General features: G+C 42.0%; 1 pseudogene across 1 annotated transcript in view; it reads left to right on the forward strand.

Moving 5' to 3' along the window:
• The first annotated feature begins 6,847 nt into the window (after window positions 1-6,847).
• Window positions 6,848-25,912, forward strand: part of LOC308241077 (large ribosomal subunit protein eL27-like) — a 41,234-nt pseudogene continuing 22,169 nt past the window's right edge. Inside the window, exon 1 of the transcript in view lies at window positions 6,848-6,898. The product of the transcript in view is annotated as a large ribosomal subunit protein eL27-like (transcript). The remainder of the gene's footprint in view (window positions 6,899-25,912) is intronic.

Consider the following 25,912-nt stretch of genomic DNA (forward strand, 5'->3'; position numbering starts at 1 on the left):
TATCTTTCCTGAGAACTCCGATTCTAAACAGTCTTCCTGGTCCTCCAGGCTGAGATGAAATGCCCTTTCTATGAACTTCTTCTTTTTTGAATCCTCCCGAGGATATGTTTTTATTGAGAGAGAGAGAGATCAATCAGTTGCCTTTGGGGATCGAACCTGCAACCTAGGTATGTGCCCCGACCTGGAATTGAACCTGCAACCATATGGGAGGACACTCCAACCAACTGAATCTCCCGGCCAGGGCTCTATGAACTTCTTTAACACTTGGTATTTCCCCCTATGATGGGACTTAATAAACCAGGTTGCCTGCCTAATTATTTGTGTTTCATAATAAATGGTAAACGGGAAGCCAGGACACTGTTTTGTTTGGCAGTGCCTAGTGCATAAGGAGCACTCACTGAACTCACAGCAGCAAGACATGAAGTGGCGGGGGAGGGGGGAGGAGGGGAATTCTGCACCTGTGATTTTGCAAGATCTTTAACATTTGCAGGGATATTTTATATTGAAAAAGCAAGACAGTCCCTCAATTTACTAAGTCGATGATTTCATCTGAAAATAACCCAATGGCTATCCCTGGCCTTGGTAAGAAGACTTTGCAATGAGTCAGAATCCAACTGAGAAGTGGAAAGGGTGGTTTGAGTATGGCCACAGCCCTTTTTTAAAAGGTGAATTGGACAGGGCTCCGGGACAAGTGTCTCTGTAATAATGGGGTGTGTGGGACTGAATGCTGTTGAGGTGATTAGAACATGGGGAAGCTTGTCCCAACAGCTGGCTTCTATTCCTGACTCACCCTGGATTCCCTGTGACCTCCGGCAAATCACTTACCTTCCGACACTCTTTTAAGTGAGCTTTAAAGTAAGGATGGCAATTGTGACCATGTAAACATATGCAGTGTGATGAGGACCAATTTTTAGGATGGGCTTTAAAGAGATTTCCCTAAAAGCTGCTATTTACTTTAAATGTTGTGAATGTTATGAACTGGCAAATGGGCAATGTTAGCTGAAATATAAAAAAGGTAAAATAATTTGAATGAGTAGATTCAACTTCAGTAAGTTTAGAATCAAATATCTTTTTCCCTCTCTGATAAATAAAGCCAGATGTGTCAAAAGCAAACTGCTTTATAGAAAAAATAAATGTGATCCATCGCAATCTTATTTCCCCCCGTTTTGTTTTCTTGCTATAGAGAGCTAGCTGGGAAGTTGACCCTTGGTGAGAGGCTGGATGGGAGCCCAAGGAGCAGAAGTGGAGAGCTTAAGGAAACGAGCATTGACTACACCAGTCCCCAGGGGATCTGACAGAGAAAATAGAGTTTGAGACTACACTGTTATCTGCATGAATTTCAGAGGACAGTAGCAGAAGCAGCTCCGGAACTGCAGTTTGTGAGGCTCAGTGTGGCAGCATTGTTGGTCAGGATGCTTGAAATTGTGCTTACAGAGAAATTTATATTCAATTATAAAATTAAAATTAGACAGTTCGGAGGGTGGTGGGATGGTACTGCTAGAGATTATAGAAATGTTCCTGAAGCCTCCAGTTTCCCTCTTCGACACTATAATCTGCCAGTGGGAACCAGAGCCAATAAAAGGAGTCATGCAGCAGAAACCCATACAAATGTACACACAGGCACATCCCACGTGGGGATGATGCTCACTCCTTTCTTTTCAATGCTAAAGGAAGTGAATAAGACACACGGGTCCTTACAACAAGGTTTCTGATTTCCTATCAAACCACTAGCCTAGACATTGACCGACTGCTAATTTCTCAACAGTGTGTTAAGTAGTGTGGGGTTATTCAAAAAGGGAAGGGTGAGAAAATATGATGTCAAACTGTTTATAGTTGGTTATTCAGAGTAGCTGTAAGAGAAGGAAACAATTGTAGGATAATAATACAAGAAATATAATTCCCGTGTTTAATTATGAGAAGGTATGTTGTAGTTGGTTATAAAAAGAGAGATCAGCCTTAACCAGTTTGACTCAGTGGATAGAGCGTCGGCCTATGGACTGAAGGGTCCCAGGTTCGATTCCTGTCAAGGGTATGTACCTTGGTTGTGGGCACATCCCCAGTAGGGAGTGTGCAGGAGGCAGCTGATCGATGTTTCTCTCTCATCGATGTTTCTAACTCTCTATCCCTCTCCCTCCTGTAAAAAATCAATAAAATATAAAAAAATAAAAATAAAAAGAGAGATCTTTAATGTATAGAAGTATGTAGTAGGTTCTTGAATGACATTGTTTGGCTTAAGGTTATTTTGTTATAATGTTGATGAGAAAAACAAATCACCAATTTCCAGCCAGGGCTACTGTGTGCAGTTGGCACGTTCTCCCCATATCTGTGTGGGTTTTCTCTGGGGACTCTGGTTTCCTCCCACATCCCAAAGATGTGCACATGAAGTGAATTGATGTGCCTACATTGTCCCAGTCTGAGTCAGTATGGGTGCGTGTGAGTGCGTCCTGCCAAGGAAGGGCATCCTGTCCAGGGCATAGATTCTGGCCACCTGAGACCCTGAGCTGGAATAAGACAGTTGAAAAATAATTATTTTGCTTTTATTTATCTTTCTTAAATATATGTATAGCTCACATTTATCCCAATGTTTAATATTAGAAGTGTTTTTGGGTCTTTTTGGCGATGTTTCTGTGACCAGAAATATGATGTAGGAATTTAATTCTCTATCATTAGCCATAGTAGAATTGGTTTCGTTATATGTTGTTTCCTTTCAAGTCTCAGTTTTCAAGAACTTATGGAAGACATTAAGTGAGGACTTACTGTATTCAAGATCATTGTGGAAAATATGAGACTTCAGCTGGACCTTGAGGGAGATCTGAGTTGGCAGAGGGGATGGGGTAGGCCAGGGATGGCAAATCCATGTGTTTGGATACTTACTGTCTCCTCCTTTGTCCATGGCACACATAGTTAATCAATCACCCCATGGCAGAGTTTTCTTTCCTTAGAGAACTATCCACATACTGGTTTCTTAGATTAATTTAAATAAATGGTTTATGTTCCTTTTATGCTACAGTCTAGTGTAAACGTTAAGCCTTGTTCATCTCAGGACCTACTGAGCCAGGCACATAGAAGAGCCTCATTGTGGCAACCACAGAAGTGCTCATTCATAGAAGAACTTCCCATTCAGCTGTGAGGAAGGAGCTGGCTGATACTCTGCTTTAGGGATTCGCCGTTGCTGCAGCCTTTGACCCAACGTCACATTCTCCTGGCAGCCTCCAGCCAATGACCGAGCCCGGTGTGGGAGCCAGGGCTGGACTCTGTGCTATTTGCAGTGTTTGCTCTGGAGCTCCCCTGCATTAGGTTGGCTGAGTATCAGGTATGCAATGCAGCCTGCTTCCTCCCCCTTATCTTTCACAGGCAACACCTGCCAGTCAACCTCCTAAGGCACTCTTAGTGTCTGCTTCTGGAAGGATTCCCATGGACTCAGCAAAAGTTTATGGGATTAAATTGAGTTCATAATAAGTTTTTACTGGGTCCACCATATTATGCCTCTAGCTCCAAGTTGAGCTTCATTCTTTCATTCTACAATACTCTCAGCAACAGCAATGTTTTGGGCTCTGAGACAGATGTTGGAAATTCAAAGAGAAATAAAGCTGATCCTGTCCTGGCCAGTGTTTCATAGTGGTTAGAGCATTGCCCCTCACACTGAAGGGTCCTGGGTTTGATTCCCAGCCAAAGGCACATACCTGGGTTGTTGCATGTCTGATCCCCAGCCTGGTCGGGTGCATATGGGAGGCAATGAATGGATGCATCTCTCTCACATTATCTCTCTCTCTCTTTCTCTCTCTTCCCCCTCTCTGCCTGTCCCCCTCCCTTTCACTCTCTAAGAATCAATGGAAAAAGTATCCTCAGGTGAGGATTAAAAAAAAAAAAAAAGCTGGTCCTTACCTTTGATAAGACAGATTCATAAACATGGATATAGAAACTAGACTTAAGAGATGAGCACCTTGTTCAAGACTATTCTCCGCAGTGGTCAGCTGAGTTTTGAATCCAAAAAGGGGGTTTTGGTTACAAGGTATGAATCTGTAACACTTAAATGCTCTAGTGTCCACATTACTTTGTTCTAGTTCATATTCCCAGAGGGAAATCATTGGAACACTAACCCCTCAGGTGTGCTTCAGGGAATGAACATGTTCAACATAGGTTTCTTTATTGCAGTTCAGGAGGAGTCTTTTATAAGCTAAGTTACGTTGTGCATTTGCAAGAGCAGGTCAAATAGTCCATGTTTTCCGAACTCATTTGGTTCAGGAGTTGTTTTACAGTACACCGTTGAGAAATTCTATCCTGCCCAGTTAAATCAATTGTTTATTACTGACTACAATCAATAGCTAGCATCCATCCATTTGACATTTTCTATCTGCTAGTCACTGCAATCCTGGGAAGGAGGCACCATTATTGACCCCAGGTTTCCGATGAGAAATAAGTGGCTTGCCCTTAGCTACACAGCCATGCCTTGCACCACTTCCCTGCATTGTCCTGCCTCCCAGTGCCTCTGATATGTTGAGACCAGTGAGCCTGCCCCTTTCTGAGAGGAGGGACATATGACTGAAGTTCACCCAGGACACAGAAAAAGCATTTGTGAAAGAATTGCAAGTGCTTTACTCACCCGGAGTGACTGGGTTTTGTGCACTTCAGTGGGACATAGACACAAAGCCCTGAGAAGAAGGTTGGTTTGGATGATGGTTAGTGGGAAGGATGAGCAGACCAAGCATCAATGCTTCCATCTGGCGGTCTGGCCAAGAGGGGTTCTCCCTTCCGGGAATCCGCATCTTTGGGGCTGATTCTCCCTTCTCTCCAATGCCCCTTCACCTCCTTTTTTGGTACTCTCTCTGTTTTTCAATGCCCCAGCACCCTGTCCCTCGTACCCCAACACATACTATCAGATAGAAGGCGGCTGATATGGTAAGAACAAGGGCTTTACAATGAGGCACCTGAGTTTAGATCTTCCTTGTATCACTTGCCAATTGTTCAAGAGACTTAATCTTTCTAAGCCTCAGTTTTCACTTGAGTAACATGGTGCTGCATCATAAGATTATTGTAATGATTCAAGAAACTAATATATGTAAACTACTTAGTACATAGTGGGCACTTAATAAATAGTGTCTGCTGTAAAGTCTTTATCTCTCTAGCTGCTTCTGAAATTAAATTGTCACCTCTTACACGAAATATTCTCCCACAAGTCAAGGGGGGTGGGATCTAATTTCAGGAACCACGCAGGTAGTAGGGAAAGAAAAAAAAAATTTTTTTGCAAGGAGGATGGTGGCTTTTAGACCCTCTCCAAATAAACTCCCTCAGTGTATGCCTACTGTATGTAACTCCCACCTGTCACAGAGGCCAGCTCTGGTGTATTTTGTGATGACTTCAGGCACGGCAGGGCCAGGTAATCTGCATGTGCTTCCTGGGTTTGCTGGCCCATGGCTTTCTCATGACTTTCTCCTGTCACCTCCATACCTTGCCGGTGATTTGAGTCTTTGAAGAGGCAGACAATGAGCATTTAGTGGGCTCTAATGTCTATTCTGTGGCTTTATTTGCCTCTTTCCCAGAGGCTGAGCGTTTGTGTCTACGGGCAGAAGATCGATTGCTGCATTGTGCAGCGGAAATGAAAAGGAGACGTTCTTTCCTCTCGAGCTCTGCCCGGCATTGGCGGCAGCAAACGGCCTTGTCTGAGCGGCCGCCTGTCCTGGGTGTGTGGACACGGCAACTGTAATTGCACACTTATCTCTGAGACAAAAAAATAAATGAAATTGCTGTCTAATTTATTCAGATGGCTCTCAAATTGCAGCATTTCATGTATTGATTTCATTCCCAGGAACCAGAAAGTAAGCATGAAGGCTTTGTTAAGGAAAATTACTTCGGCACAAAGTGAGTCCTTTTTTTTTTTTTTTTTCCTAGCCACAGTAACTAATAGCTTAAGATATAAGATAAAAATAACGTATTTTGTAATTAATATTTTAATTCACTAAGATGGGAACTAAATGGTGACTAGACTTCTCTTCCCCTTGATAATAATGAACCCAGGCAATTTCCAACGAAGGAGAGCAGCCAGGAGTTTAATACCTTTGATTAAGAACATGTTTCCACAGCGGCTATTATGTTCCTATTTAAAAGAGCAAAACAAAACCTAGGCTTTTTTTTTTTTTTTTTTTTTTGGAACTGCAGGGAGTCTTATGGCATCAAAAGAAGAGAAGAAAATGTTTAAGGGTAATTAAAGGCAATTTGCCTCATCAGGTCTTTTTCCAACGCCTTCTCCTCCTTCTCCTCCTTCTCCCTACAATACTTGCTAATTGCCATTTCAGTGACCTGAGGATTTTTTTGTCTTCGAGTAGCTTACCTATTTGGCTGTTGCCTGTACTTATAATTGACTGCATAAAACAATGAGTCTCCATCAGTTCATTCAAAAAAGCAGAATATGAGTTCCTCCCTGTCTTATGGCTCTGGCTAGTTAGACATTATTAAAGCTAAAGGTAAGACATGAATTACATGTGTTAATCCAATTCATCTCCCAAAGAAAGCCATAAAGTGGCATCAGCATGGAAAACCAGAGTCGTTTTCTTAGGGTCCACTGTTTAGGGTGAGATTGGAACTCTAAGCTTTGTTTTCACTTTATTAACTCAAGTTAAGCCTTCTCCGTTTCTTTTTTTGTTGTGTTTTGCTGATTGTTTGATAACCACAACAAATGAGCACAGAGAATGCCCTGAACAAAACAACACAATAAAGGTTCCAGATCAAGGGGGTCCTTAGGCAAGGCTGAAGATTTCAGTCTCTGGTATGGGATCTAGGCTGCAGCCCTTGTTTTTGGATGGACCACTGGGTGTGTGGCACAGCCTATGCTTTAAACAACTTGGACAGAATGGCCCTGGACCAGGTAGAAGTAGATGAAGTGTTCCGTTTCCTGTGTCAGGTAATTCCCGAAGTTCCTCCCTATGATGCAGTGCCAGGTGGGGCTCTTCTTGTGAAACTCCGTAATGTGGGCCACAATGCGCTTCTCTAGGCTGTAGTTCTCCAGCGCCCGAACAGCACATTACACGGAGTCCTGACGCACCTCCTCCGACCTGTGGGCGGTTTTGATCACCACCTTTGGGTTCCACATGGTTACTGGGGAGCAGGGGCTGGCCCACTGCAGAGGTCTCCTGGGGGAGGGGCTGACGAGGCTCAGACCCGGAAGGAGAAGCCTGCAAGCCCATGAGCATCTGCAGCTTTCTCTGTTTCTTTATCCATTTAAAAACCTTGCATTTAGAAATGTCATTCGATTTGAATGCCCCTGGCATGCACTTAAGTGTACAACACTTAGGTTGCAAAAAGTGAAGTTGGCGACTCTCAGAAAAGGCTTTGTGAAGTCATTCACAGCAGCTTGCTCGGCACTAAGACAACTTAGTCGCCTCCAGGAAATGTTTAGCTAACGTTTTAAAATAACAGAACCCAGGGTAGGAACTGAGCTCTTCAAATGCAAAATGTTTTAATTGGACATTATGTTTCAACTCCAAAAATTGATGCTGAATGGCATCACTCTCCCAGATAAAGTGACTTCCTGAGGACAGGAGTGATCCAGAAACTTTTGACCTCAAAATTGACTCAGGTGAATTGAACAGTGTGGATCAAAGTGTCACATGCTGTGTAAGAGCAGGAAAAAGGACGCTGAATCGTGGAAAGGATTAGGGTGTGTGTTATGGTGGAAACCCCATCATGGCCAGGAGTCTGAAATGGGATGGTTGCACTGCTGGTTTGGGGAAGGAGCACCACAGAAGGAAGGCAGCACAGACATGGCTGCATGTTAATTCTTCGGCTCCAACAGGATATAGGAAAATGGGGTATGATCTCAATCTGTCACATATATGAGTCTCAGAGAAGTAAGAAGGAGTTTAGCCTAGCTTCCAGATTTGCCTTTTGTGAGCAACTCACAATCACACACACTTGGAATCAACGTGGGCACAGAGTTTGAGTTTTTAAGGTTTTCTTTTTCTTTTCTTTTTTTTTTATAGCTTAGGATTTTCAACTACATTTTACACACAGAACCAGTCAAACAGTTGCATATGAAGCACATTTGACCCTAATTCTAATGTCAAAAGATTTCAGAACAGAATATTAGAGATAAAGGCTTTGGAAAGTAACACAGAAAAGGGGATGGGGGAACCCGTGGAATGCCCGGGTCAGTCTAACCTACTTAAATGCTAAGGGTAAGGAGGTAGGGCATAACTTTTAGTGTGAACATCCTCAGAGTGAAAGCGAGTGAACCAGGTTCCAGCTCTGTTCTTCTTTTACAGAATTCACCAGGCAACCGAAAAATACACAGGAGTACTTGGAGGGCCAGGATAAACCCATTTATTTTCAGACTAGAGGCCTGGAGCACGAATTCGTGCATGGGTGGGGTCCCTCTGGGTGGCCTGCAGGATCGGGCCGAAACCCGCAGTCCAGTGCTGCCTGCAGCTCCTACCTGCTGCTCCCACTCATCCCTGCACCACTGTGCCTGCTGCGGGCTCATGTCCAATCAGTCCCAACTGGAAGGGGCTTGCACTGCCACAGCAGCGCTCACCAGCCATGAGCCCTGTGTCTGGTGCTCTCCCCAGGGGAGTGGCCTGCAGGATTGGGCTGAAACTGGCTCTCCAACATCCCCCAAGGGGTCCTGGATTGTGAGAGGGCTCAGGCCAGTCTGAGGGACCCCACTGGTGCATAATCAGGCAGGGGAGGGACTGGGGAGGGCTCCAGGGTGTGTTCGGCCTGTCTCACTCAGTCCTGATTGGCTGGAACCCAGCAGCAAGCTAACCTACTGGTCAGAGCATCTGCCCCCTGGTGGTCAGTGCATGTCATAGCAACAGGTCGACCAGTTGACAGTTTGCCCCCTGGTGGTCAGTGCACATCATAGTGAGCGGTCGAGCCTTAGCATATCATTAGCATATTACCTTTTGATTAGTTGTTCGGTTGTTCTGCTGTTCAGTCTATTTGCATATTACCCTTTTATTATATAGGACTTGAGGCCCAGTGCATGAAATCGTGTGCGGGTAGGGTCCCTAGGCCTAGCCTGCGATCAGGGCCATGTCTGACGCCCCGCAACACCCCACGATGCCTCACGATGCCCCACGAAGCTCTGCAACGTTCACCTCTGCCACCCCACAATGCTCCACAAAGCTCCCTGCCCTGCAATGCTCCTCGATGCTCCCAGCCCCATGACACTCTGCGATGCTCGCCTCTGCCACCCCACAAGATCTGTGAAGCTCCCCACCCCGTGATACTCGCCTCCGCTGCCCCACGATGCTCGCCGCTGGATGCTCACTGCCCACAGCCTGCCACTGCTCAACAGTCCCCAATCCCGCCCTGCCGCCACCCCCAGGGGGATGGACCGAGAGGTGGTCAATGCACCTCATAGTGACTGGTCGATGGTCATTATGGTCGTGACGCTGTTATGGTCACCGGCCTTTTATTATATAGGATGTTTCACATGGACTCAGGGGGTCAGTTCTCCAAATCCTGAGTAAACCAATATGGAGGAAACTTTCTCTTTATACCCTTCAGTTTCTTTGTTTTCTATCTGTTTCCTAACTACCAGGTTTTTTGTAGTGGGCTTCTACAGTCCTTCCTGAGTCGGTTAAAGTGGGGAAGTTAGATTGTATCTAAATGCCTGGTCTGGGTGGTGTCAGTGACCTCCCCTGTAGCTAAGCTGTTACATTCTTTGTTTATGGCCCCTTTGTAAATTAGGAGTAATTAGGAAAACAGGTCTTGCTAGACCACATTGTGGGGAAAGGGGCAGTGACTTAATTATAGGCTATCAAGAGGCTGGGGGGAAGGTCAATGGGGGAAAAAAAGGATATATATGTACTACTATATGTAATACTTTAAACAATTAAAAAAAAGAATATACATTAGGTTACTGGCACAGATTCAGATTGCTAGCCCCCCCAAAATGTCTTATTTTCCCCATCACTTCTACCACCTTTTGTTCTGTGCTCCAGGAGAGGTTTTAGTCCCAGAAGCCTGCACAACATTTTATATCCTAGAAACTCTGCTTGGTTTCTGACTGGTTAAACCAAGGTTAAATCAACTCTGTTTTGAGGAAATATTCGAGAGGTTGGGACTAGTCAGAATTAAAGGTGAACCAGTGGATTAAGAAGTTAGATATTTTTTGCATGATAAACTGCAAATGAAATAGAAAATTGTGAATTTGGGTTAATGTTGAGGTCACATTCTTTCTAACTTTGGCATAGTTTTTGAGATAGTATCTCTATGCAACGTTGGATCCATTCCCACAGAAGGGCTAGTTTCTTCCCCTCCAGCCCCATTGCCTGGGATTCTCCTCTTCACTCAGCTCTAGCCACTCTCTGGCCACCTTTCTGCTTCTCCAACATGCCAGTTCCTTCACACCAGCCCCAGTACATGCTGTGTCCTCAGCCTAGGACACTTCTCCTGGGTCCCTCCAATTCCTTTTTGGGGTCATTTTTTGCTCACCTTTTAGGTGACTAATTAAAGTTTTTCTTGTTTTGTTCTTATACCATCTTGTATTTTTCTTTACAGGATATATAAACATAATTAAAAATCACTTGTGTAATTCCTGCTTTAATATCCGTCTCTCTTTAAAGATTATAAGAGTCATGAGGATAGAAGCTGTAATTATCTTGTTTACCATAATATAATAGTTCTAGGCCATACCCAGTGCTTGATAAATCATTATTGTATGAGTGAATGTATGACTGGTATTGGGCATCAAAAATAGGATGAATATTTCATGGTCAAGGCAACTGAAGTGGAAGCCACATCTCAGTATTGAGGGTGAAATAGCCTTAGGATTCTAAATGCTAAACAGAGAAACGTGGGTGTAAAGCATATATTGAGTGGTGAGGAGTGCTGGGGAGACAGAGAGAGAACAAACAATGCTGACTATCTGATATTAAGGCACAGAACAAAGACCCAGGTTTACCTGAGATCATTACATGGCAGGTGATGGAAGGAGAGTTGTGGACTGAACCAGTCCCTGGTATTAAAACATGCTATTTATGGTAACCCAGATCAGTCAGTGAAGTAATATCTTGACCTTCTGACAAGAGTGGGAGCTATGGTTTCAGTGTTATCTGTCCACACACATAGAATGCAATAGTTCTCATTCTTCTGGAGTTCTCTGATACCTGACATTCCATTAGCTTCTCCAGGAAACATTTTCAGAGTAACTCCACAGTGCCCTCTCTATTGATCATTGCATATATTTTTCCAGTTGTTTCCTCCACCAGACTGCAAGCTTTTTATGATAGTGATTTTCTCATTTGCCTATATAGTTCCATAACTAGCTTAGCGCCTACTCGATTTAATTGAATAAATGGTTTCCTTTTGCCAAGTAAATACATTGATTGGGAAATGGTTTAATGTATAGTCATATAAGGGTACCTAGCAGAGTAGGTTATGTAGTAAAATGTAATGAACTTTATTGGAATAATTTTAGTCATAGATACTTTATAGATTGAGACAAAAATCACCTCATTGTTGCAATGTGATTTTGCAGCATCTCCCATCAAGTGATAGTCTCTTTACCTACTCCTTGAATTTTGTCTGGACTTAGAATTTGTTTTGGCCCATTGAATGCGATAGCAATGATGATGTGCCAGTTCCAAGCTTATAGCTTCCCTCTGCTCTCTTTAAACTTTGAACAAGTCTGGACAGCTATCACAGCTGAGATCATCCTAGACCAACTGGTTCTAGCTGACCTGGCAGCTGACCACAGATACATTGATTGAACCCAGCCAAGGCCAGAACAACCCAGCTGTACATAGCCCAAATTACTGACCTGCAGAATTGTGAGCTAAATAAATGGTTGCTGTTTCAAACCATTACATTTCAGGATTATTGTGTAGCAGAAGTTAATGATTATAGACATTACTTTCAATTTGCTCAGTTAAGATAACTGGTACTATATTTTGCTAAGATGATGGGTGGTGAGATCTGACCCATGCATACAGCCTTCTTTGGAAAGGAGAGTCCTAGATAGAATGACATAGTTCAGTGGAAGGCTTGAGACATTAGCTGATACGTTGAGTGAGAGCTGGAAAGTGACAAAGGAGAAATTTTCTTTAGGAAACAAAGAGTGGCTAATAAATAGGTAGAGCCCATGAGGCATCTCATAAAGAGTGCCAGCTTCTTTGAAATTAGAGGTGATTTCAGAGGACCGATCAAACATGAAGGTGAGACGACTTAATGACTTGAAATTCAGGGTAAGCAAGCCTTGCCATACACAATGCTGGGAGGGGCCTGCATGAATTAATATAATTGCAGTCTATCAATATTGGGGAAGAATAAAGATTCTGAGAAAAGAATCATAAACCCTGGGATAAAAATTAGAAGTGATTTTAACAAAAGAAGAACATTAAGGAGCAATGCTTATAAGCATGAAGAATGTAAATAGCCCTTCTGGTGTGGAGTGTGGAGGTTTGAATTTGCTTCTTATTACTGCCACTATTCGGCTTTCAGAAAGTCAGTGAGCTCCAGGTTCTTCAAGTGGAAATGGGTTTTTGTGACTTTATTTCACAGAGAGAATCAAGTAAGATTAACAGACGGGAAAGCAGAAGTTAGTGTGGAGAGCTGCTAGAACAACGGTTCTTAATACCTAAGGTTGATAGTAGAAACTACAATGGGCTAATTTTGAATGTTCAGTTCATGGACAGTCACACAAGAAATGTTTTTGTTTTTGTTTTAAATACATGGCTTCTGTCATTTTTAAGAAATATATTTTTATTGATTTCAGAGAGGAAGAGAGAGAGAAAAAGAGATAGAAACATCAACGATGAGAGATAATCATTGATTGGCTGCCTCCTGCATGCCCCATTCTGGGGATCTCATCTGCAACCTGGTATGTGTCCTGATATCAAACTATGACCTCCTGGTTCATTGGTCGAGGCTCAACCATTGAGCCATGCCGGTGGGGCTGGCTTCTGTCATTTAGGTCACTCTTTCCCATTGTCCTTCCCCTCATCTCTCTCCAGGACAAGCTTATTTATTGCAGACAGGAGCAAAGCCTTCTTTTTGAAGTTGAAATGTTCACTTACCCTGTGGCTCAGGGTGATTACAATACAGTTTCACCTGTTTGTGAAGGTTTCTGCTTTTATATTCCTGTGACTTGCTCTAGGCCCCTGGATGGCACAGGTATGTTCAAGAACATATGTGCCCAATACTATTTTGGGTACAATCTTTTGGAATTAATTTATTTTAAAAAGAAATTTGGAAAAGGAAGGCATGATTTTAAAACTTTCCTTTCTGTGCCTTTAATTCCTTTTAGTTCACCAGCTGGTAGTCCCGCCCTTTGAGTCATGACACTCATTGCTCCAGGAGGAGGGCAGACCCAGCCAGGAACAAAGGAGGCAATGTTCAGTGCTTCAATTCCAAAACATGCTCTTGAAGCTAATTTCAGAGACAATAGTTTTGAGAAACCAAGGCATTAACTTGCAATACCTCGGCTTGTTAAAAGAGAAACCAGAAGCTTTGCTTTAAATATTAAGTATTCCCTTAAAATATTAAGAAGTCAGAGGACTGAAGGAAGAAAGCTTTACTACAAGGCACAGAATACAGGATATAAAGAGTGTGACACAAAGATAATTTTCTAATGTACTGAAAAGAGAAAACTGTTGGGGAGGAGCCTGGAGAGAAAGAGTAAGAGAAAAGCAAGGTTACTGAGACCTGGACTTGGTTCTCATACCTTGCGTAGAACTCTGGGTGGAGATAATGGCCTCAAAAGAGGCATCTTCAGTAGAGCAGAAATTATGGTGTTATGTGTATAAAATAACCAGTCCTGAGCTAGCCCAAGTCTTCAAGTCCCCTTCAAGTCCAGAAAGGAGAGCCAGGAAAATTCCTAAAATTCTTAAAATTGGAGCATGGGATGATATCTGAGAATTAGAAAACAGCAGATCTTCCAGGAGGTTGCCACAGCCTAAATTGGAAACTATGGATTGGATAGCCCAATGCAGGGGCCAGCTGAGGATGGGGCTTGAATCTCAGAATGTCAGTGTGCCTGTTAGTGCTGAGGTGAAAGCTAGAGGCTATGGGCAGAGACGACTGAACTACCTGAAAGCCACCACTTCCATGCTAAGGAATCAGACCACAGATACCAGCATAACACATTTCGCTTAGACCCCAAGCAAGAGCCAGATGTGCTTTCTCTAATGACAGCACAATTCCATAAGCCCCTTCTGGGTAGGAAAAGGATGTTGGGGAAAACCTAGAATTCAACTATCCAAAAGAGATTAAACTTGAAAAAGAAAGGTCTAAGTTTCCTTAACATAGGAAGCGTTTGCTTCTGCCATCACTGGCATGATACTCATAAGTCTGATGAGTCTGGTTATGTATCATATATAAACTTGACCCCCAAATACCACTATTCAAAGGTGTGTGTGGGGCATTTACCAATTTGGCCCCCTGATGTGGGTTAAGCCCCTCTTTCTTTGTTCCCCTCTAATGCCACTCTCTGCATTGCAGTATGTGCCTATAAGTCTGTCTCCCCACTTGCTTGTAATCTTTATGATCGTACAGACCATATCTCATTCCTTTTTGTAATCTCAATTGCTGCCATGGGGTCTGGCACATAGTTATCTCCCAAGAAATATCTGTTGAATAAATCCACAATAACAAATTATATTGTGAACCTTTTTACAAAAAGCTATCTTGTAGGATTCTAGAAAATCTGATGATTTAGGTTATCAGAATCACCTGACTATTTTGTCTGTGCTTTGGAAACATATCCTATTGCTAAGCACTTTTTATGTGGAAATTGTTTAATATTCCCAAGGATCCTATAATATTGCCTTCATATTATTGATGAGGAGACTGAACCTTGAAGCAGTTAAGAAACTGACCCAAGATTCCATAGCCACTAAGTGGACCAGACAGGCTATGAGCCTGGCTCTAGCCCATGTTTTCAGCTAGATACTATATCTGCTCCTAAATATGTATAAGGGTGTCCTCACATAGAAGTAGCTATTCAATGTGTATTTGTGACTAGTCACAGGATAGCATTCCCTGTATAATGCATATGATTTCATGTATGTATACACTTAAACTATTGTTTAGTGTTTCAACAAATAAGAGTTCCCAAGCCATGTGGAAAGAATGACATCTATATTTCTTTGCAATAAAAAGTACTCCTGGGAATTGGCGATGCTGGCTTATTTGTTCTGTCAGGTGTGGAAAGTTCTAGTGAGATCAGCCAGGGGCCAGGGTGTCTTCTGTGATGTCTTTTGTGAGCCTCCCCAGGCCTGGAAAGTGGCTCTGGGCTCCCACACCTCCGTGAGTCTGGAAGAGCCCTGGCTTTCTGTGCATTGAGTAGGGCCTTGTGGGCGGAGCAGGAAGGAACAAGGAACTGATGAAGGTGGAACTCCAGCACTGGGCTGCCTGACCCTGCTCTAGCTCCTCTCAGGAGTGAATGCATCAGTGGAAAAGAGCTCGGGGATTGGGGTGGGCCCTTAGATCATGTGACTTCTTCACGTGCTGGGTGGGTGGAACAAATCTAGATGCTATTTGAGGGACGGCCCTGCTTTAGTGGGTGTTGAGTCTCACTGGGACAGCCAATGATGGGCAGAGGCTTGGGAATCCCTGTAATAAGAAATGACAGCAGCGACCTTAAGCACTTTTTTTTTTTTTTTTTTTTTTTTTAGATGATTCTGACCATTGAAATTAGCTTCTGGACCTACTTCAGTACAAAGTAGAAAAGTGTTCTCTAGTATTCGGGGGTGACCCCAGAGGGCTTTAGGCTGTGCTGTGCCAGTGGACATCAGTATGACTGCAGTAGATTTTTAAGCAGTTTGATTGGCTGTGCCTGTGCCATATTGGTTGTTTCGTGTGTTGAATGTCTCCCCTGGTCTTAGGAGAAGAAAGAATGTTGCCAAAATAGAACTAATTCAATGAGAATATATTGAGACATACGCTTTGTTTCACTTCTACATATTTTTTTCATAATTTCTTTAGCTTTGCTATAGAAAGGTAATAAACATCAAAGCTGGCAGAGTCAATGATATTTTTCCAGAGATATGACCAGACAAGCCTCCTTTCATTGGGCTTGTGGGGAAAGTACATTGCCAGGAGGGGAGAGGAACATTAAGCCACGTGTCACTCATTCTGCAGGAATGGAAATGTTGGTTTCTCTGCTTGTAATATTTTAGAGATTAAATGTTGGACACATAACTGCAGGAAGGCTGTGATTTGTTTCCTAAATCATTAAATCTTGTTTCCATTTCTCATCCTGTGTACATCTCCTTTGGAAAGCCATATAACTTGCCCAGTGTGCCATTGTGTGGAATTGTGTCAGCATGTTTGTGGGTCAGCATGTTCAATAAATCATGTCACATAGAGATTGCATTCATAAGCCAAAGCCCCACCTGGCCACCATCCCCCAAAATAGAACGTGCTTTGTTACCCATGATGGGAAGCTTCCAAATCAGTCTTGGCTATTTCCTATTACTTAGGTACTTCTAACTTTCCCATAGCTATCATAGAAAAGTTTCTCACTGGCATCTAGTGCCCTGAAACTTTATCAAAGGGACTACTCTCTAATCATTTTCAATTGTGTGAAGGTTTGGGACCTGACTTTTGATCACCTGTAATACTCAGTACCCTGACTGCCTTTTATTTTCCTGCCTGCTTGTCACATCCTACTTGTTGGAACATAATATTTGTGGCTCACAGATTCCCAAACCTAACCAAGTGATGGATGTACTGTTGATGATTAATCCACATCTTGATGTAGTTTTGAGTTTATTGCTTTTCAATTGATTTGTGCTGGGGGTTAAATAACCAACTGCGAGGCTGGTAGGTTTGTGTTTTGTTTTGAGTACCAAAATAGAGTTTATTCTTTTTTATTTTTTAAAAATTTTATCTTTATTGTTGAAAGCATTACAGATGTCCCCCTTTTTTCCTCCATTGACCCCCTCTACTTGCTCCCCCTCCCCCCAGGTCTTCACCACACTATTGTCTGTATCCATGGGTTATGCATATATGCATATAATTCTTTGGTTAATCTCTCTCTCCCTCACCTTCCCCCTCCCCCACTGCTGCTAAATCTCGATTCTTAACTGTAGTAGTTTTCCTAGGTGTTTGGGTCTACATTCTCTTGAACTGCTGATGGGCTATTATTATAAACAAAACAACCCCCCCACACACATAAACTAAAAATACATAATCAAGTTAAACATTTTGTCACAACCAGAGAGTACTATTTCTCTGTGTCTCTGTGTGTCTGTGTGTCTGTCTCTCTTATCTCAGATGTTACTTAATTCTGCTCCTTAGTTCCAGGCAGACAAATTAGCATTAGTGGAGGATTATCTCCTATTTGTTTTAACTGTATTTCCTTTCCTTTTCATTCCGCTCAGAGCAGTCTGCCAGAATGGAAGGGGTTCCAGAGCCTTCGTTTAGGAATCTTACCTTCCATGTTCTGGGCCATTGAAAATGATACATGGAACAGTTTGAATGGGACTCAGCAAATTCTTATGCACCTGGATATTTTATTGAAAGATGTTAGCTCCTAGTTCCATTACCATAGGCAACTATTTTGATGTGCGACTTATTGTTTCATATAACATTTTATTTTTCTGTATATACATATTTTTAAATTCATGTAAATGACATCAGATGATGTATATCTTGTTCTGTGTCTTTTATTTCTCTCTTTTTAAGGACCCATCCCTGTTGCTATGACCAACTCTCATTTGCTATTTCTAATCACCATATGATGCTCTATACTGTGCACCTAGCATGTTTGACTTACCCACTGATGTATCATCAACAGTACATCCATCACTGGATGGGCACAGGTTGCTTCCAGTCTTCCTTCCCTCCATCACAACTAATGCTCCACTGAAATGTCCAAAATCCAAGGAACTTATGGGTGTTCTTCCTTAATGGGTCTTTCTTATGTTTATGGAAAACTGAATTTATAAGATAAATTTTAGTTTTGTTTCAATTCTTTTTTAGCCTTAAGCAGTTCTTTAATATTTTACATAATGCTCCATAGTATAAAGGTTACTTATAGATTAGTCATGCCCTTTCCTCAAAATTGGTCTGTTTTCTCTTCTTTCTTAAATTTACATTATCATAGATTTCTGTTGTGCTCACTGGGTGACCTATATAATTGAGAGAACAACTCAGTTTGCATTTTTGCCATGGTAACAGTACCATTTCTATAACAAATCAAAAAAGTAAATTAACAAAGCCTAATACTACAACAGTGAGTGAAAATCTGTAGAAAGCTGTCAGTACCATTTTTAAAAATCCTATGCATGACAAATAGAATGGCTAGATGTGTTTTTCACATATTTTTCTTTGTCTTGAAGAACCCATCTGTTAAGTATGCCATGGGTGGTTAACCTTAAGGTTCAATATTTTCCTATTCTCTAGAATATTAAGCCACAATAAACTGAAAATAATAAATATAGCTCTATTTATTTTAAAAATAATTCATGCTGTTATTTTGAAGAGGAATCCACGAAACAGTGGGACTTTGCTTTACCTAAAGTTATCTTCTGAGCTAAGCTGCTAGAGGTGTGTTAAAGGGCAGCTGGTGTTGTATGACCTTCAGCATCTCTAACTCTGGCAGACTGTGTTAGGACTCTGTGCCTGACAAAGGCAACCACATATAGACTTAGTTGTGATCCATGAAGGGGCCTCATATGACAATTAGTCGCAAATAGGTGCTACAATTAGAAAATGATGAACTAAACCAATTAGATAATCTGTTTGGGGGCTCTTGAAACATACAGAGAGATACTAAAAATGGAATAGGAAGAAGGAGCTGATAGAAAGAGAAATAAAGTAGCCAAAAGAGGAAAAATAGATAGATTTAATTCCTATCCTATCTAATAAAAGAGTAATATGCAAATTAACCATCACTCTGCTACACCTACAAGCCACGCCCACCAGCCACGCCCACCAGCCAATCAGGAGCAAATATGCAAATAAACCCAACCAAGATGGCTACGACCACAGAGAGCAGGAGGGACACTTGGGTTTCCCCGGCAATGGAGGAATCCAAGCTTTCCGCCTGCCCTTGCCAGCCTAGGCCTCCACTCAAGGCTACAAAGTTTCAATGATAGAAGATACATAAACCCAAACAGAAATGGCAGCAGCCACGGAGCTGGAAAGAGCAGGAGGCTAGGGTTTAAGCCAAGCTTTCCGCACACCCTGGCCAGCCCAGGCCTCTGCTTAAGGCTACAAAGTTTCAATTATAAAACATACATAAATCCCAACAGAAATGGCTGCCGCCAAGAGCAAGCAGAAGGCTTGGCTCTACTCCAGGCTACAAAGTTTCAATTGTAGAAGATAAATAAACTCCAGATACCAGGGCCTCTGCTTGGGTCACCAGGGGGCGTGGCCGGCCTGCAAACCACCACAGGCCCCTCACCCAGGCCGATCCATGCCCCAAGGGAACCCCCACCCTGATCCGGGATACCCTTCAGGGCAAACCAGCTGGCCCCCACCCGTGCACCAGGCCTCTATCCTATCTAATAAAAGAGTAATATACAGATTGACCATCACTCCAACACACTAGATGGCTGCCCCCATGTGGTCAAAGATCCTGCCCCCATGCGGACACAAGATGGCCACCACAAGATGGCCAGCAGGGGGGAAGGCAGTTAGGGGTGACCAGGCTTGCAGGGGAGGGCAGTTAGGGGTGACCAGGCCTGCAGGGGAGGGCAGTTAGGGAAAAACAGGCTGGCAGGGGAGCAGTTAGGCATCAATCAGGCTGGCAGGGGAGTGGTTAGGGGGTGATCAGGCTGGCAGGCAGAAGCGGTTAGGGGCAATCAGGAAGGCAGGCAGGTGAGCAGTTGGGAGCCAGCAGTCCTGGATTGTGAGAGGGATGTCCGACTGCCCGTTTAGGACCGATCCCACCGGGATCAGGCCTAAACGGGCAATTGGACATTTCTCAAGGGGTCCCATATTGGAGAGGGTGCAGGCTGGGCTGAGGGACACACACCCCCGTGCACGAATTTCGTGCACCAGGCCTCTAGTGGTATGATATGAAGGAAGATTTCATTTTTCTTTAGACCTATTTGAATATTGAGATAGTTTGCTATGTGTGATTCTGATCCTAGAATATAGACTTTTTAAAAAACCAAAATGATCCCAAATAAAAGCACATAAGAAGAACAAAACCAAATTTGAAAGTGGTAATGAAAATGAAGTAAATTGTAATTAATTCATATTGTAAGTATAAAGAAGTAAAAAAGTTATTGAAGCAATGAAAATATATTAGAGTGCTTGAGTGGCTATACAGGAAATGACATATTAAGCTCTGAGTATACCATGTTTAAAATGGAAGGAATAATTCACAACATATACATATTTTTTTAGTACAATAGCTATTGTACTCTGCACTTGGGACACTATAAAAAGCTGATGGAAGGTAAGGATATTGCCCAAGCTCAAAAGTGGTAGAAGTATGTGTCCCAGGCAGTAAAACTCACCAAATATTTTGAAGACTTCCTTTTAGTTAGGTTATTTGATGAGTTGTGGTCAATGGCCTGGGAGAGGTTGTGATATGTATCACCTCCAGACTATGATATTCATGATTAGTTTTGAATTCTTTTTGCCCTCTCTTTGCTTGTCTTGGAGACCCTGGAAGCCAAGTGTTGAAATGGTGGAGCCACAAAACAGGGCCTGGAAGCGTCCATGATTCACTGTTGGGAAGTAACTGCCCTGGAGAGTATCTAGACTTGCAGAGTGTTTGTGAGAATGGGTAATAAACTTTTATGTATAGAGCAACTGAGATTCTTGAGGTTGCTTACTATTGCCAGAATCATACTGGGTGGGATTTGATTCATGGCCAATCTATTTTACTAGAAATATTCTCTTACCACCACATTATATTGGCTTAACCAAAATAGAAGGTTCTAGATAGATAGGTCTCAGTTTTGTCATATTAAAAAAATGGGGAGAATGAATCCCTCCCTGTAGAAATGTTATAAAATTAAATGAGATAACTTTTAAAATGTAGTTTTTACTCATATTCATGTATGGTGGGGCCAACAGATCAGAACATGATTGCCATAAAAAGAGAGTTTGTCATATCATGCAGGCCACACGGGGGAATGGCAGGGTTGGTCAGGTGGCAGAGGGAGTGAGGGGAACATTTGGGCAAGAGCCTTTATTATTGTTTCAATGGAAAGGAATGGTCAAGGCAGGGTAAACAGGTTGGGAATGGCTAGTAGGAATTATTTTAGCAGGCTCTGGGGCATAGGAACTTTAGTTGTACTGGTCTTTAGTTGTACTGGTCCTGGAGTGTGGGAAGGGCAGTAGGGTAGTGAGTGAAAGAGTCTAAGAAAGTAGGTGGTTGGGGTATGGGCTCTGGATTGGTTTTTTGGCAAGGTGAATTATTTATGATTTCTAGAAATGGGCAGTCCCTTCAGAGTCAGCAAAGCCCCAGATGTCAAAGCATCAGTATGAAAAACATGCTTAATACAATAACATATAGGAAAAGTACCTAAGTGAGTGCCTGGACCAGAATAGGCACTGAGGTGAATTCAAAAGCAGGCTGAAAGGAAGCAAGTGGGAGACTTAGGAGAACAGGTGGGAGGCATTCGCATTCTAATTTATCTCTATGTTAAAAGAGATTCTTTAGAAATGTGTTGTTGATTTTTTAAAAAACCTAAATTAGTTCATGCTCTTCTCCCTTTTGGTGTCGCTCTAATCTCCACTTTTTTTCAGAATCAATTCTACTGAAATTGTAAGTCTCAATGAGTGACAATGTCTTTTCTGGGAGACCTCCCCTCAGTCTCACCCATGTCATCCCTATCCTCTGCCCCATTCCCCATGGGGTCTGAGATAGGGCCTCCTATGTACCCACACATCGTTGGTTATCTCACTCCTTCCATGGTGTTGGAATTTTATATTTATTTGTCTGTACACCTCATTAGCCAGGAAGCAACATTAAGGTGGAGAGATTTTGAGAACTCCCTCTCCTAACCTAGATGGTTCCCCTAATATAAGCTCCAAGTTCAGCTGTACTTCTCCTTTGTAATACTGCCAATTTTTTTTCATGATAACTTACTCAGTGTGTGTCCAGTCTTTAACTATTGGCTCCAAAAAAAGTCTATTGCTTTTATTGCTGTAATTCTAGCACATAGTCCTTGATCAATGCATATTTGTGGAATGTCTGACAGGCAAGACTTGAATCTGTCTTGATTTTCATAATGCTCAAGCCTTTAGAACAGTGTCTGGCCCATTACAGATGCTCAGTTAAAGTTATTTAAATAAAAGAAAGTATAAATCCTCATAAAAATCCTCCAAGGTACAGAATGTTATAAAGACTCTTAAGGGTGAGCAAATAGATTCCCAGGAAATGAAGACTCACTCACCCAAGATACTCAGCAAGATGGAAGCAGAGTTGGAACTCATACTAAATTCTTCTGACTCCAAAGCTTGTTTTCCCTCTGGCAATTCCCAGTCTTACTGAGCGGTCTGATTTGACAACAGTGGTTCAGTTCAGTGCTTGTCAAACTTCAATGTGCAAACAAGCCATCTGACAATCTTGACCAAATGCAGATTTCGAGTCAGTAGGTGTGGGGTGGCAGCTGATACTCTTCACTTCTAACAAACTCCCAGGTGATGCCTGTGCTACTGGTACAGTGAACACACTTTGAACAGCAAAGATAAAGATGGCCCTTAGATTAATTTGTCATATAGGCTTACAATTTCTACAAAGAAATAAAGAAGAAAATTAATCAGTGGAAAGAGTTATTATTAAGGAAAGGAGTATTCAAGCAAGATTGGTTGTCTAAATTGATTAAATTCAATAGACATTGCTCAGTTGTCTACCTAATTTTGCTGTTGGGAAGAGAGGGTCTCCAACTCTGAAACCACGCCCTTGTTTTTGTTTTATCATCAATAAGGAGTTGAAAACAACACGATTTCAGTCAAAATGAACTAACTATGAACTAAAAATGTTGTAATGGACTTCTTATGGGATGGTACAATTGCATGTCTTAGGATCCGTTGCCTGGAAGACAGACCTTGAGATTTTGCTGTAGGAGGTTTACTGGGAGTGAGGGAAGCAAGTTGGGAACAGGGAGAAGTTGGCCTGCAATACATTTGCAGCTGAGGGCCAGCTGATCCAATTGGGAGATGTGGGACCGAAATGACCTTTGGGGTGGTTTTAAATCAAGGCAAGATGACCGTGTCTTTATATCCCTAGTGACCAGTCATTGGGTGCAGGCTTCCACACAGGGGAGTGGTATAACTTGAGTGAGGTGGCTTTGGCCAAGGGCAGTTCACAGGGAGGGACTCAGAGTGGACAGTTGACAACCCTCATGCCCAGAAGATGGGGGAATAGGAGGCTCGGCACAGAGGGGTTCAGCAGCATTGATGACATGCATTGTTCCTAGAACTCACACAGTTCCAATAAGTATCTTCAGCACCATCTCTGGGTTTTGTAAACATTGCTCTGCAGGCTCTCTGGAGGAATAGGCTTCTTTTGCTGCAAAGAGCTGGAAGTCACTAGAACAGAATGGAGTAGGGGAGTGAGTTAAAAAGACAGCAGTATCCTACTACATAGGTATACTGTTAGCTGTTTCCAGACCTCTGAAATAATCATGCCTACAAAAATTTCATTAAATTCACAACATGTGTATTGGATCCACCCATATATCGGTTCCTTATATATTTCTAGCTTTTTCCTTCTCAGTTTTTTCATTATAAAATGTGAAGTTTCAAAGAGACAATCTATAAAATCCCAGAGAGTTTCAATAAAATACTGATTATATAACTCTTTCTCCTTCTGAATCCCTGCCCTTATCAACTGGCTCAGAGAACAGAATCTTGGCCTAATCTTTCCCCCCCCACCCCCAAATACCTATTCCAAGAAGCTAGAAATGCCTAAGAAGAAAAAGGAATAATTTAATAAATATGGGTTCTTTTACATCACAACCTCTCTTAAACTAAAAAATTAAATTAAAATCACAGGAATCTGGAATATAGAGATAACAAAAGAAGACAACTATCTTAACTAAACTGTTAACATTTAATTATATTTACACTTTGTAATTTCCATATAATTATAATTACATAATTAAACAATTTTGCATCCTATTCTTTTCATTTAACATTGAATATCCAAAGCATTCCCACATGTATTGAATGACCTTTGTAATTAAATATAAATACCTTTATATTATTTCTAACAACATAAATTAGAATTCACTTAATACTTCTAATTTGGAAGACTTTGTTTATTATTATTTCTAAAATTTTTTCTTATTGAATACAGCTTTGTCGACAACTTTTTCCTAAAATTTGGATGATGTCTTAAGATAAAATCTCAGAAGTAGAAAATGAAACAGCTTTCTAGGTCAAGGGAAAGCAGTTAAGATGGTCAGAGCCACAGAAGAGACCAAGCCTGGAAAGACATTGTTTTTATCACCTTCCTCTCTACATCAATTGGAGGATGACATTTACTAGTGACTAGTTCATGATCTGATTGTTTTAGAAGTTTTAAAATTGGTAGGAAACACCATAAAAATTGATAGGAAAAGACAGAAAAGAGGGAAGGAAGGGAGGAAGAAAGTACAAAAAAATGAACAAACCTGGATTGTTCTTACACATGTATGGGTTTTGTAGATTGATCTTCAACCCTCCCCTCCCCCTTAACTGTTGACACTTACCTCATTTTGAGGGAACAATATTACTTTGTACTTTGTATTTGCAAAAGTTTGAGTGATGAATAAGAAGGCAGATCATGGAAGTCATTCTACACCCCAGGCAGAATATTATTATTCTAATATGTGGTTTGGAACTGGGGTGTGAAATTCTCTTTCATTGGAGACTTAGAGGAGAATGGAATGTTATTTCTCATTTGGAAACACAATTTTGGATGAACAACGATCTACCTTTCAAAACAAATCTTCTTCCACTACTAAAAATTAGAGAAAATGAAAGGATAAGGGAAAAATGCTTAAATTTCATCTTTTATTTTTCTTTCATCAAAACTCCCTCATGTTGTACTAAACTTTTTTTCTTTTATCCCCCCCAGAATATCTCTGTCTCTATTTCTCTGTTCCCTCATTTCTCTCCTTTTTTTATTTCTATTATGCAAGGGTGACCAGCAATGCTAATTGACCTTTGAAAAATAAATTGGGAATATTTCCAAGGTGCCTCTCTATAGATAATTTCATGGATTCTCTCTGTCTATGATATAAATAAGAGGTGAAACGTAGGGCCACTGGATAATGTCTAAATACTTTTTGGCATAGTTCAAATAGAACATAAACACTCTGAGCAAGATTTAGATGTGGTATTCATGGATAGACTATTTCTTTTTTTAAGAAAACATATTTTTATTGATTTCAATGATGGAAGGAGAGGGAGAGAGAGATAGAAACATCAATGATGAGAGATAATCATTGATTGGCTGCCTCCTGCATGATCCTTACTGGGGATCAACGCACAACCTGGGCATGTGCCCTGAAAGGGAATCTAACCATGACCTCCTGGTTCATAGTTTGATGCTCAACCACTGACCCACACCAGCCAGGCCAATAGACTATTACTTCCTCATAAATATTCTCAATTCAGGTCAATGCAAGTCAGCCTGCTAGAAGTAAAATCAGTATCAGATCATATCCTATATAATAAAAGCTTAATATGCTAAGTGTCCAGTCATCCAGTCATCTGTTCAACTAATCAAGGTATAATATGCTAATGATATGCTAAGGCCACTCAACTGCTTGCTGTGATGTGCACTGACCACCAGGGGGCAGATGCTCAAGGCAGGAGCTGCCCCTGGTGGTCAGTGAGCTCCCATAGGGGGAGCGCTGCTCAGCCAGTAGCCAGGCTCACGGCTGGCGAGCACAGTGGCTGGTAGCGGGAGCCTCTCTTGCCTCTGCAGCGGCTCTAAGGATGTACGACTGCTGGCTCACAGTTGGACATCCCCCGAGGGCTCCCAGACTGTGAGAGTGTGCAGGCTGGGCTG

The sequence above is a fragment of the Plecotus auritus genome, assembly GCF_963455305.1.
Source record: "Plecotus auritus genome assembly, chromosome: 2".
Classification (NCBI taxonomy): Eukaryota; Metazoa; Chordata; class Mammalia; order Chiroptera; family Vespertilionidae; genus Plecotus; species Plecotus auritus.